The sequence below is a fragment of the Gobio gobio genome (assembly GCF_949357685.1).
Source record: "Gobio gobio genome assembly, chromosome: 25".
In the NCBI taxonomy this organism is placed as follows: domain Eukaryota; kingdom Metazoa; phylum Chordata; class Actinopteri; order Cypriniformes; family Gobionidae; genus Gobio; species Gobio gobio.
This window is the reverse complement of record NC_137121.1, coordinates 25,422,153-25,436,143: the sequence shown is the minus strand read 5'-3', so window position 1 is coordinate 25,436,143 and position 13,991 is coordinate 25,422,153. Positions and strand designations below refer to the sequence as shown.

Genomic DNA, 13,991 nt, shown 5'->3' with positions numbered 1-13,991 from the left:
TTTGTTGTTTAACAGTTTGTGAATGTGTGAATATCTGCAGTCTTTGTCACCTGTGAGTCAAAGTATGTGATTCCATTAAGCGAGTGATCTAAAGTTAGCCGTGTCACAGTGGAATGGCAGGAAGTGAGTGATCCCTGACGTGATCCTTCAGGCACAAGTGTGACGTTGCCGGTGGTCTGGCCATCATCAAAGATTCCCCATCCTCCCCTCTGGTACCAGCTGAGAACCTAAAATAACGTCCCCTACCCCTACATGAGATCCGTCACACTTCAGGTGCATCAGTCTTAAAGGGAGTCAATTCTGTCATTTACTCGCCCTCTTTTTGTTCCAAACACATGAATGTCTTTCCATGTTGGATGTAGCTTTTAAATAATGTCCTTGAGAAATCGAAGCTACAACATCCTTCACCGTCATTTAGTTCCTTTCTATTGCATGCTTTTCACAGCATAGTCATTTCTGGGCTTGGTTTGAATAATTTGAATATTACGTTGAGTATATATTTTTACATTCGTATAGAATATCGAAATCCACACACATGCACGTTTTCTCTAACCTATGTGAATGTCACTGGCGGAGGTCATTGAATGGAAATGAACTACAGCATCCATCCATCCATATGTGTCCCCTCGCTCCCGCTGAAATCTGAGCCCTAATCATTACCTATGGGCTCTTTATAATACTGTAGAGTCAGCAGCCTTGAGCTATTTATAGCCTTTTCGATACAGTCGCTTCACTGCTATCACGTTTTTTTCTTCTTTTTTTCGCCCCCAAAGAAGTCCTTCAATGGATGCAGAAGATGTGGTCTTACATGGGATCAGTTCATACTAACGGAACCTTAAACATGGCATCAGTTTCCAGATTGTCAGAATTTCCTCTCTTGTTCAAACAGAGCCGATGTTAATGGCACTGGAAAGCTTTGTCAGCAGATTTACTTTGAAATATCCAACATTACGGTTTGTCGACGGGAAGCAATTTGTCAAGCTCGGAAAACATATGGGTTTTTCTTTTGCCGATGTTTAGAGGTCAGGGTCAGCCGATGGCCGATTTTTAGGGCTGATATCTTGAAGTTTTCCCCTTCATTTGCATGCTAAATGCCACACTAATAATAAGTGGATGCACAACATTTCTAAACTTATCATTTATTGAACACTGATTTGAACCATCTCTCGAATCTTAATTTTGTGCACAACACTGCACGGTATTAAAATGAATTTATCCAAAGTTAACCAAACAAATCAATAAACTGACCAAGTATTAATGATAAACATGGCCATAAATACCATTCCCATTCTATGCAATGCGTCTATACACTATCTAATTTGCATAGTAATGTGCTTTTGGGACAATATGTAATGTAAAACGACGTGTAATAATGGGAGTAATAAAAAGGAATATTTTCATAAGAATCTCATATATCATAAGAATATCCAAATTCAGAAATTCACTAAAATATAATGTCCTCTACAGAGGCAAAACCTGTATTCTGTTTCATGCAGAGTGAATCCAGCATTTATATTTAGTTGTCACTTCCGAAACTTGAAACTTGTGCGCTGATCATGCGAACACCGAATTACATTTTCTTTCTTGTCTGTTTGTCCTTAAACGGACACGTACATGCAAAAATTGTCTTTGTCAACATTCGCTTGTGGCTCACATGAATGTAAACAATTGAGAAAGAAAACAGATGCGTATCTTTATATTGGATCCATGCATTCGGTCTTAAAGTGACAGCAGCCTAATAAACCAGACGCTCTCTGTGTCATTAATGTTAATCAAACAACAAAATACACTTTTCTTTAGTTTTAACAAAGATTACTTGTATTTAATTGATACAGTGAAGACTATGCAGTGTTATTTTACATTTGATTATTCAATTTCAGTTTGTGAATACTCTTAGGCTTACCTAAAAAACACAAAGCACTGTTTATTTCCTTTGTATATTTCTTCTATTGTATTTATCTATGCTTTGTAATTTGTTCATTATTTTCTTTGCAGATTAACTCCCCTACAAAATCACCCCAATCGTTCCAGAATGATTAATTCTTTCCAAATAGAGCTATTCATGTCACCTGGGGAAATTCATATTTCCTTCAGCTTGAGGCTTATTCATCACACTTTTGGTGTGAAAGGGCCTTTACATTTGCTAAAAAATATAACTTTTCGTTATTGAAAACACAAGCAAGCAAGCCCAGAACAGAACAATTTACTTTCCATAAAAAGTAACTTAGTTACTTAGTAAAGTAACTTATCACAATTATTTTTTTTAGGGAGTAACAAAATATTGTAATTCGTAATTTTTTTTAAAGTAACTTTCCCCAACACTGGTCACTTTCAAACCAAACAGCGTCAATGTGGCGAATCCACACGATCAACTTTTAATCGAAATCTGAAAATATTTCCCTGCAGCTAAATTCCCAATCGCGTGGATCCCTATTGAAATTACTGCATTTCGGCCACAAAACTTAACCGAACAACGTCAGACAGATTAGCAATTTGGATTTTTATGCCCAGCTATCTGCAGTTATTTAATAGCATCTCCTCAGAACAGTGTAATTTGGTAGTGTAGTCATTTTTCAGGATATCTAATATTCATTGCTCTAGTGTAGACATATTTGTCACAATGCTGCAGAATGGCTTTGGAAACGAGATGCAGTGAGCTGGCAGTATGGAGATAGCTTACAAAACTCTGCTTGTGTTCGCCAGGCTGACTAGTCCTGTTGATGAACCGAGGATGATGGGATTTATTCCCTGACCTCAGTATGGATCAAACATCACTGTGAAATCGAATGAAAATGTAATCAAATATATGCAAATATTTTTAATAACTATCATAAACCTTTTGGACATAACAATGCTTATGTTTTGGCGAGTTAAATGCTGACACAGCCTGTTTCCTACGAGAACTAGTTGGTTGGCCTTCAAATGGCACTTATTCAGCGGGAAGACCTGTTTATTAACTGGTCACCTCTATCAACACCTCGTACTGAATTTAAAGAGCAGAAAACATGTTTAGTATGTAGCATTGACAGGTCTGGACGAGTTTATATATGAACTCTGGTCAGCGTGCTATTTTTCTGCCGCCTCTATTGATAGCTAAGTAATCCCATGTTTTAGCTGTGCTAAGGAGTGAGGAAAGGAAAACGTGCGTGGAATCTGCCGTTACTTCGGTCTCGTGCATTCCAGCCTGACAGCCTGTCGAAGGAGCTACACATGCAGACTGCATTTCTAACATTTTTAGGGAGTATGGAGTGGCATTAACACAGTGGGTTTCCAGTTATATGGAGGAAGCTTAGGTGCCACTAAGGCATTCGACTGATCATTATTTACTTCAAAAAATAACTTATCAAGTCATATTTAAGTATTACTGGTTTGAGTCTTATGGTTTTAACTTGACTTACATTTATATAAAACAGTTTTTGTACTGATGCCGAACTTAAGGGGATAGTTAAAAATAAAATAAAATAAGTCATATGTGAAATAGGGATGCTCCTATTGATAGTTTAACCGTTAACCGAAAGTAAGAATTTTGACTGATTAATACTATCAGTTAAACGGTTTAATAGCCACGGTTTTCTGCCACGGGTCTAACTGTCAACAGGCTGCGCTCCAGACTAAACCAACATCATGTAGACATGTTACTTAAAAAAAAACTAAAAAAACATCTAAGGTGTGGATTAAGGTAGGCCTGCTATTTTTATTTGATGAAAAAAAACTTTCAAGAACCGGAATAGTTTTTTTCCGTTAGACTAAGCTTCAAACTGATTCGGTGTATTTTCGTTTTGTCATCTTAATTCAGTTATTTAAGTGGCCTATTTATTTTATGCTTTTTAATTATATTATTTTATTGTGTTTGTCTCTGTTGTCAGAAACGCTGCAGGTGCATGGAATTTTGCTTTTTTACGGGTCACAGACACTCGTCAATTGTATTTTTATTTAATGCCAATTCAATATTGTAATCTTATCAGTTAACGGTTAATATTCGGATAATGAGCGGCGGTTGTCAGTCTGGAAAATTAACCAAAATGAGCATGCCTAATGTGAAAGTCAATGGGGTTTGAAAATACTTCAATTTGTGAAATAGGCACCAGATTGACACTCTTTTCCTTATAAATCTATAAAAACGTGTTTTGTTTTTGTGTCTATGTCTGTGGTTGTCACACTAGGTAGCTTTGCCCACAGTGAAATTCCATTGTTTTGATTGGACAGCCAAATTACTAATTACCATCCAAATTGTGTTATTGAAATGTGGTCAAAAAGATCTGGAAGTACTTCATAACCTTCCGGTTGCAGTAAATGAATCTGCATTGTTGGAACGTTTGTTAACCAGTTATAATCATTACAATAATACACATAATATACAAATAATCTACAGTAATACATTTTGCAAAAACAAAATACATTTCACCCAAAGATTAAAACTCATGTCATTCTAAACTTGTCTCTGAAACAAAAGAATATATTTTCATACAAGAAATTTCCATACAAATGAACCCCTTAACCTGTTCTTTTTTTTATTATTGCCTTTTTTCGTATCACACATTTTAGTAATCATCATAAATTAGGTATCATTCGAAAGCTTACAAACTCAAAATTCATCCTGTGGAAACCATTTTGAAATTAGATGTTGTTTTACCATGGAAACCGTACTTTAAATTCTTTTAGCGGTCTCCTCCCCTAGTGGGCGGTGTCAGGTTTCATATTACAAAATTAATTTGAACTTCTTTATAATCAAAACCTTTTCTAATCTTGACAAAACGTATATCATCGGACAGTTCTAAATCTCAACTATTTTGTGATAGAAGTGATATTTGGACCCGTTTTTGGCTGTTTTTGGTACAGCGCATAAACAAAAGCTAATTTGGAACTTCAGTTTTTGTGATATCAACTTCGAATTTGGAACACAACTTGGTTAGACATATGGCCTTGATTTTATAAAAAAAAAATTATATTTATTTTGCAAAATCTATATTTTATTTCAAATAAAAAAATGTTAAGTACAGTACATTTGATTTACAGTAAGGCCCCGTCCGCACGAAGCCAGAGCTTTCCCTATCCAATCTTTTTTCCCTCGTTTCAAGAAATATTTGTGTACACACGAGCCAGGCCAGTATGTGGCACTGTAATTCTGTCACAAAAATGCACTAAAATATCATATTTTATGTTGTGTGGAAGAAAGTAAGTACAAGTGTGGAATGAAATGTCAGAATTTTCTCCATTCAATTCTGGTATTTTGACTGAAATAATGACAACCGGCAAGAGATGCGCACTTTAACTTGGGTTATGATTGTGCAAATTCATGAATATTTCTTATCTACATCTACGCATTGGCAGTGAGAGGAACCGTTTGTACAATGAAGACTTCCAGCGTTGCATTTCTGTACGTGGCATTTACCTGCAGGCTTCATAGCCGGTGGAGTACTAGAGGGATTTTGGAGCGTTGTCCCCCCCAGTGGCACTGAAAGGGTTAAGACCGATACAGCACTTTCTACTGCAGATGGATCTGTGCTCCTACTGAGCAGAGCAGTTCTACAGTGAAGCACTGCTGCAGTTCAGTACACACACTTACTCCCTTCAATGTTGCCAAGCCACGGGGATTTACTCGCACGGCGCACGTTTGGGTGTGAAGTAAAGCAAGAGCTCGGCGAGAATTAAAGGCGATTCGGATGGAGTGATGCAACTTTACTGGAAGTGCTCGGAGTACTTTTTAAAAGCGCCTAAGCAAATCAATGCGGTCTGTGGATGCGACTCCTCTCTTTCCCGAAGTGATTGAACAGTTACTGGCCACTGCTTGATACCAGGGTTGGGACTCTCTTTTTGTTTGTACCTCTCTCTCTCTCTCTCTCCCTCCCTTCCCCCTCTCTCTGCACTATCTTCCTCCCTCCCCCGCCTCGTGCCGATTGAATCGGGGATCTCGGTGTGATCAGGCAGGATCAGTATGAGGGCTGGAGCTTTGCCGGCATGCGCACGGGTCTGCGGGACCCTGGTTTTGGAGAACACATATGACTGAAGAAAGCTACGTGTGTGTTTCTGGTTCTTCTGAGGTGATCTAACGGCTGTAAGTAATGCTTATGCTCATCGATTGCGGTTCTTGTTATTTTTGTGCATATGCAAGTAACTTGCATTGAAGTTTAACCAGGTTTGGGTCTGCAATGCTGAGCACCTTGAGGCAGTGGTGCGTTGTAGTTTCTTAATACTTTGGCGGAGTACAACAAGTGCTCCAACAGTTGCGCAAATTGATGTTAGCGATTTAGTTTTGGTGTAGCTGCAGTGATCGCGTGCCTCTGTAAATCTGCAGCGGTGGTGACGTTGCTGTGGTGTGTATGTGCAGGATATCACTACGTCCCCTGGGGACCACCTCCTCTTGCTCTGAGCTTTCCTGCTCCTGCGTTTGAATAGCGGGATCACATGCCCCTGGATTGGGGCTTTTAGCCGTCGTCAGCACTTTGAGACACATCTTTCTCCATTTCTGAAGTCATCAGTCATCAGCTCCTACGTGTTGCCGGCGGATGCCAGATCCAAAGGTGGTGTGTGTGTGTGTGTGTGTTTAAGAGGGACATTTGGATGTTTTTCCACCCTACTCATCATCTTTTGGCTTCCAGTCAACATACGCAATGTTCTCTGGGAGAATTTGTTTGCACTGTTCAATGCAGCTTCTTGCTCTGTTAACACTTAACCCTGGTCTGATCGTACAATTTTCTGTAGTATTGTGGTAAAGGATGATCCCAGTTACTAATGCTGACTTCAAAATTGACCCGATTTACTTTCTTAATAGCTAAATGTTCTATGATCTATTTTAGGAGACTTATTGATCTTGACACAGTCATGAGGGTCTGCTGGGGTCCTCTCTATATCATTTCCTGTTTGGTTTTTTTCCCCCTTCCCCATGTATCTGCCCGTTGGTTGCAAGTTTTCAAATATTCTTCATATCTGCTTCAGTTCATTTTTATCATAAAAAAGTAAAACATGGTTACACTACTGATGTTTCCCCCCCAAGAATTGTTACATCTTGTCCCTAATCTAGAGCTATCCCTAGAAGAACCAATGAGTTTTGTTCTTGTTTCATACAAACACCTTTGAGCTTCTGCAAGAACCAATGAGGCTTGTTCTCGCGTTTCAAACAAACACCTTTGAGTTTCTACATGAACCAATGAGTTTTGTTTTCGTGTCGCACAAACACCTTTGAGTTTCTGCAAGAACCAATGAGTTTTGTTCTTGTGTTTCATACAAACATCTTTGAGTTTCTGCAAGAACCAATGAGGCTTGTTCTAGCTTTTCAAACAAACACCTTTTGAGTTTCTAGAAGAACCAATAATCTAGAGCCATCCCTAGTTAATGCTACTGTAGATGATGGCGAAAAGTAATATAAAATCCTCAACAAAGGAAGATTGAAATGAGCAGACACAGACAAGGTTGACCAATAACTAGGGATGCACAATATTGAATTTTTGCCGATATGCAGATATTTTTCAGCTCATTTTGGCAGATGCCGATACATATGTATTTTTTTCCCTTTGTTTGAAAACAACACCAAGTCTTTCCTGTGCAAGAATTAGAAATTAATTTTTGTATCTGTATGTTATTACAGATTAATAAACTGTATGAAAATGTATTTAATTTACAAGTGTCACGCTTGTGATTTTTGACATCAATTGCTGCTTTATTTATTCAGAAACAAAAGTAACTTCAAGATAGTTGTGCATTCTACATTTTATTTATTAGTATAATAACAATACCCCCCCCCCCCCAAATAAATATAAATATTAACATAACATTCTACCGGCCGGGAACTAGGACCTGGAGGAGGCTTCTGCCGCTGTGGAGGCATAATTGTTTAATATCGCCCGATGCCGATTATTATATTTTAAGCCTTTATCGACAGATTCTGATGTTGTGCCGATAATATTGTGCATCCCTACCAATAAAAATAAAAAAGTACTAATATCAGCTGAAACAGATGTTACTTTTACCTTACTTTTCTTATATCACGAACACTGATTTCTTCTTGTAGCGCAGAGAGAAAAATAGGTAATTTCTCCACAACTTTGTGAATCAAACTTCCTTTTCTTTCAGTGGCCAACATAGTATCTAATTAAAGTGTGGCACCTCTGCATTAGCTCCGTATCATCTCAGACCTGCACATACACTCACACAACTTTGTAGAAATGGTCTAATAGCACTTGTCGACAGTGTGATTTGGCTTAATCCAGCTGTGCGTCTCGTAGCAGCACTCAGTCCACCGCTGCCGTCTCCCCTGAACGTCATCTTCATGTCGTCCGCATCACAGCCCCACTAGTTCCCTGCATCTGAACCCAACAGCGACAACGAGAGCTATTTTTAGTTCCTCCCTCTTGCTCTCTCCGTTTCGCTCTCTCGATTTCACTCTCCTGTGGTGAGGGATAATGTGCTGCATATCCAGATTTAAAAAGACACTGAATCGCTGCCTCTCAGTTCACACTAGCATAGTAATGACTGTTAGCAGTTAAGACGAGCTTGACACTTACTATTTGCGATGCCTCAGTCACGCATTGCAAAGAGGCGACTTGGTGGCAAGCAGAAAATCACTCGCACAACTCTGTCACTTTCCCCCCCCAATGATGCAGATGGCGTTTTCCATTTTAATGGGGCATCTCAGGTCTAGGCGTTATCTCTGCTAGTGTCTCTGGAGTCTGACTATTAGAAAGCAGAGTGTGAACTTGCGCAAGAATTTCATGGATTGTTTGCATGCCGCTTGCAAGCCAATTATCCTGGACCCAAGTTTTATCATCCTCCCTGTCAGATCGCCCCCATCCAGTTGTTGTTACGTAAAAACCACAGATACTCACACCATCTGTGCATCTTCCTATAATTGACTTTTTTCAGGCTCTGTTAGAATTGATAACCTCTTCCACCCCCTCTAAACAGGTCCTGTATCATTAATTAAAAATGACTTGGGTAGCTTCCTGTCAGAATAGTTTGGCCCTGGCCACTCGTTACGGCTGTGTTCAGCTGTCCGATCCATCTGCGAGAGGGGCCATAGCTGTCCATGATTCCAGACCTCTGATAGTGTGGAGCATTGGCTGCCAGTCAAGCTAGGTTTCTTCCTGCAATATGAAGATATGCTTGACCTAGGGGTAGGTGCAATCGGTCCCTTTGGGAACGCAATATTTAGCATGATAATGTGTGCAAACAGTGGATGCATGTATACACTATGACTTAAACTACTCTTAATACATTCATGAGCCCCGTTTCCACCAAAATTACCCGGAACAATTTGTCTCAGGAACTTTCTTCCCCCAGGCGCAAAGTACCGCGAAGATTAGTTCGGTGGCGTAGACTGCACGCGACTTTCCAGTTCCCACTTAATTTTGTCCTCAGTGTATAAACTCAAAGGGATGGTTCACGCAAAAATTAACAATCTGTCATAATTTACTCCCTACCCTCAAGTTGTTCCAAACTTGAAAGAAGATATTTTGGAGAACTAAACAGTTGATGGACCCCATTGACTTCCATATTAGGGAAAACATTCTAGTCAATGGAGTCCATTATGCAAGCTGGTTTCCGCCACATAATAAAAAAAACGTATAAAGTCAGAATTGTAGGATATAAACTCGCAATTCAGAGAAAAAAGTATTCTTTTAGACTTTATGGCCCGGTTTCACAGACAGGGCTTAGACTAAGCCAGGATTAGGCCTTAGTTCAATTAGGACATTTAAGTAACTTTTATAAACATGCCCAAGAAAAAAACATTACTGGTGTGCATCTTGAGACAAAACAATGCCACTGACATATTTTAAGATTTGTCAGTGCAAGATTCTTTCAGTTAAAATAGCTCAAACATGCATTTTAGTCTAGGATTAGCTTAAGCATTGTCTGTGAAACCGGGGGTATATCTCACAATTCTGACTTTATAACTCGTAATTCTGAGAAAAAAGTCAGAATTGCGAGATGTAAACTCACATTTGTGAAAAGTCAACCAATCAGAATGTTCATGCCTAAGTCTCAACCAGAACGTTCCTTAAAGGATTAGTTCACTTTTAAATAAACTTTTGCTGATAATTTACTCACTACCATGTCATCCAAGATGTCCATGTCTTTCTTTCTGCAGTCGAAAAGAAATTAAGGTTTTGGATGAAAACAGTCCAGGGTTTTTCTCCATATAATGGACTTCAATGGGCTCCAAACGGTTCAAGGTCCAAATGACAGTTTCAGTGCAGCTTCAAAGTAATATATTATATTACTATATAATAAGGGTCTTATCTAGTGAAACGATCAGTTTCTGTGTGAAACCGAGCAGTATTTATGCTATTATTTTACCTCTTATCAGACGAACGTGATCATCTCTGAGCTCCACCATAACTTCCGCTAAATGAGGTCAAAATACGAGCCTGATCATAGATATATCGATCGTAGATGCCTCATTGTACTGATCCGTGCAGGCGCTAATGAGGCATCTACGTATATACCTATGACCACGCTCGTATTTTGACCTCACTTAGCGGAAGTTACGGCGGAGCTCCGAGATGATCACGTTTGTCTGATAAGAGGTAAAATAATAGCATAAATTCTGCTCGGTTTCACACAGAAACTGATCGTTTCGATAGATAAGACCCTTATTCATCGTTTAAAGCCCTTTGAAGCTGCACTGTCATTTGGACCTTGAACCGTTTGGTTTGGAGCCCATTGAAGTCCATTATATGGAGAAAAATCCTGGAACGTTTTCATCAAAAACCTTTCTTTTTGACTGCAGAAAGAAAGACATGGACATCTTGGATGACATGGGGGTGAGTAAATTATCAGCAAAAGTTTTAGGTGAGCTAACCATTTGGTTACATGACAAGATAACATTTAACATCTCACAATCGGTGAGTGCTGTCTTCAACAAATGGCTTGTTTCATAACCTTGCCGTCATGACTTTCCTCAGACGAGCAATTCGCTACTTGAGCAGGTTGATGAATTGACGCAATGAAGTTTTATCTCTAGCGTGGGAATCTCTTGATTGAGGAAATCTGTCACAGTGAATCCAGAGCACTCCGGGCTCTCGTACGTTTATATAGCAGCATCAGGACGATCGTTACAGTGATTCCCATCACACAGGAATATTTTTATGACATGTTTGACATCAGGCGTTTGATTGCAGCCTGTGGGCATCCCGAAACGTGTGACATGCTTTATTTTTGACAGTATATGGAGTAATAGGGATGTCGGCTTTGTTCATTGTGCAAGTTATTTTATAGTATGGTGAGAGACCGAGTCGGACTTTAAAAGCTGAAGTCTGTTCGGATGTATCATGTTTTGCTGTATCACATGCTTATTGCACCAAGAACATACTAAAGCAGAATCGTAACTTCCTATGGGACTCAACTTGCAATTTAAATATGGATTTTGATGTTAGCATTTGGCTTAGGCCATCACGCCTAATTTCTATTGAGAAATTAGGCGTGCCATATCATATTAATTTCACGCCATATCCCTATTTCACAATTAATTTTGCCTGGAAGTTACTGGAAGAAGATTGATTGACAAATGATTGGTGGGAGACGCACCATTCAATTAGAAAATGAGAGAACCTTCTCTTTCTCTCTCACCGTATCGCTCCATCCTTCTCAAGGCCAATTTGTGCAAATAGCTACAGTGCTACAAATCTTTACATTTACAAACACAACCTCAGAATGCTGCCTCATCAGGAAAAAAGGTTTTGCCGCCTTTTTTGCTGTTAGCCAAAGTAAAATGGACTGCCCTTGCCAGTAAAAGTAGTGTCGTCATGCTTCGCCATGGAGCTTGAACGGACAGAATCACAGTTTGTTGTAAAATATGTATTTCTCTTTGATTTCCGGCAGCTAGAGAACCAAACAAAAGTCATAAACGTGCAGCTTTTCTGTGCCTTCGGGTCAATTTTGAACGGGCTGGTAAAAGTCAGGAACGGTATTGCCCCAGTCATGTTCTGCCTTTGTAGCGCATTAAAAAAGATGACTGTTAAACTCTCTAAAGAGCTCTTTCACGGCATGTAAACTTAACAAAACTTCAGGAGAAACTGTGAACTAAGATTTACTGTCATCAGGAATCAAGTGGCCCCTTTGTTAGCTTTTCGACTGGCCGTTGAAAACCACCCATAAATTCTGGCAAAATGGTGCAGGGAATGTTGCATCAGCGCTTTTACGGCGCCGATCAGCCTTAAGATGGGAATAAATCCTCCCAACCCTTCTTTTGCTCTCCAGAGAGCAAACTTTTCCCAGCCGGGCTTCAGTCGCCCTGCGTTTTGCACACTTCTGTTTATGAATATTTAAGTACCAAAGTACCAAATTGTTTCTCCCCTCAAGTGGGATTTCTGCTTGTCAGTTGCTGATGTTGTGCGCGCAAAAAATCCTTATGTATACATATAGTCCTTTGTATTTTCTTCACAGCTTATATATATTTTAAAGCTGTCTCGGTTAAGACAACAAAAAGTTTGCACTCTCTCTTGATGCTGTGTAATTCTTGGGTAAGTTTCTATCCTTACCCTCCAACTCTGAAGCCGGTTTGGCAGCTTGCCTAGACTGTCGGGAGGAACTGAAGGATGAGCAATGTTGTGTTTAACAGGATAAATCCAAAGCCTAGTGAGCTGCCTAACTGTCTACTGCCTACATAGTTAGCTACCTTCTAAGGTGTCATCATCCTAACGCGCAGAACCTTATAAGTGAACGATTTGGAATGGTGCAGGTATGACGTCAATTTGTAGGCCAACCTGCAGTTAGCATCACACTGGTTCCCTTGAGAAAAACAAAGAACATGTTGATGTGTTAAAATTTGGCCAAAACTAGATATTTTAAGGGATAGTCCCCCCCCCCAAAAAAAATTATCCCATGATTTTTTCACCCTCAAGCCATCCTAGGTGTATGACATTCTTCTTTCAGACGAATACAATCAGAGTTATATCAAAAAATGTCCTGGCTAATCCAAGCTTTATAATGGCGGTGAATGGGAGCCAAAAATTTGAAAAGTGCATCCATCCATTATAAAAGTAATCCATACGGCTCCAGGGGTTAATAAAGGCCTTCTGAACTGAAGCGTTTGGTTTGTGTAAGACAAATATCCATATTTAAGACTTTTATAAAGTGAAATATCTAGCTTCCGGCGGACTGCCTTCTGTCATATACACCTAGGATGGCTTGAGGGTGAGTAAATCAAGGGATAATTTTCATTTTTTGGGGTGAACTATCCCTTTAAAGAGACAGAAAAAACAAATTTTTCTTGTGTTGCACAGAACAGAGTAAATTTTAGGTGAAATATCTCTTTAAAATGCTGTCTAGGAGTTTGTAATGCATCTCCAGAAGACAAATAAGCAGTTGATGTGAATCATCTTTCAAGGACGTTCTCTTGTGGTATTACAGTAGCTCTTGAGGCTTTATCTTGCTGGATTACGGTCTTCCTGTGCTCTTTGGTTTCTTGTTCGGAAGATTTCTATGATTCAGCCTGTTGTTCCAAAGAGTGAATGTCTAATGCCCCGGACGATCAGAAGTGTGCTCTTTCAACGCAAGTAGCATTAGTTACAGAACACTAGGAATTGGCCATCTCTGTTGGATGCACTGAACATTTACACCACTTCTCATGCATTTCCTTTTTAACATTCAACAAGGGAGAGAGGACTAGATTGTACAAGAGACAGATGGATTTTCTAATCCACTTCCTTCCATGTGATGTAACAAGCTTGTTAGCTGTGAAAGGAATGAACGCAATGATTTGGAGTCACTGACTGAATCCGAGTAGGCCGAGTGACTTCCCAGTGGTCAGTGGGAATTTACAGATAGAAAAGAGCTGTTGTGCTCACGAGGACACGGATTCGATTTCAGCTTACATCATGCCCTGATCTGTATTCTCTTGCAGTACTATTTCCTCCACTATTCTGGAATTGAAGACAAGAACTAGGGGTGGGCGATTATATACCGGTAGACGCAATTAACAGGTCGAATTTTGTCAGGCGGTAGAGATTTTGGACTATTGTCTCTATCGCGGTTAGGCTCGTGCAGTCACAAAA

At 39.5% G+C, this 13,991-nt stretch overlaps 1 protein-coding gene across 7 annotated transcripts in view; it reads left to right on the top strand.

Moving 5' to 3' along the window:
• Positions 1-13,991, top strand: part of tjp1b (tight junction protein 1b) — a 176,807-nt gene that overhangs the window by 107,487 nt on the left and 55,329 nt on the right. The window contains exon 1 of one of the 7 annotated variants that reach the window (XM_079809272.1): positions 5,919-6,055. The exons of the other annotated variants lie outside the window; for them this stretch is intronic. The gene's annotated coding sequence lies outside the window, so the exon portion shown is untranslated. Of the gene's footprint in view, positions 1-5,918; positions 6,056-13,991 lie in introns of those variants that run through there. 7 annotated transcript variants of the gene reach the window in all.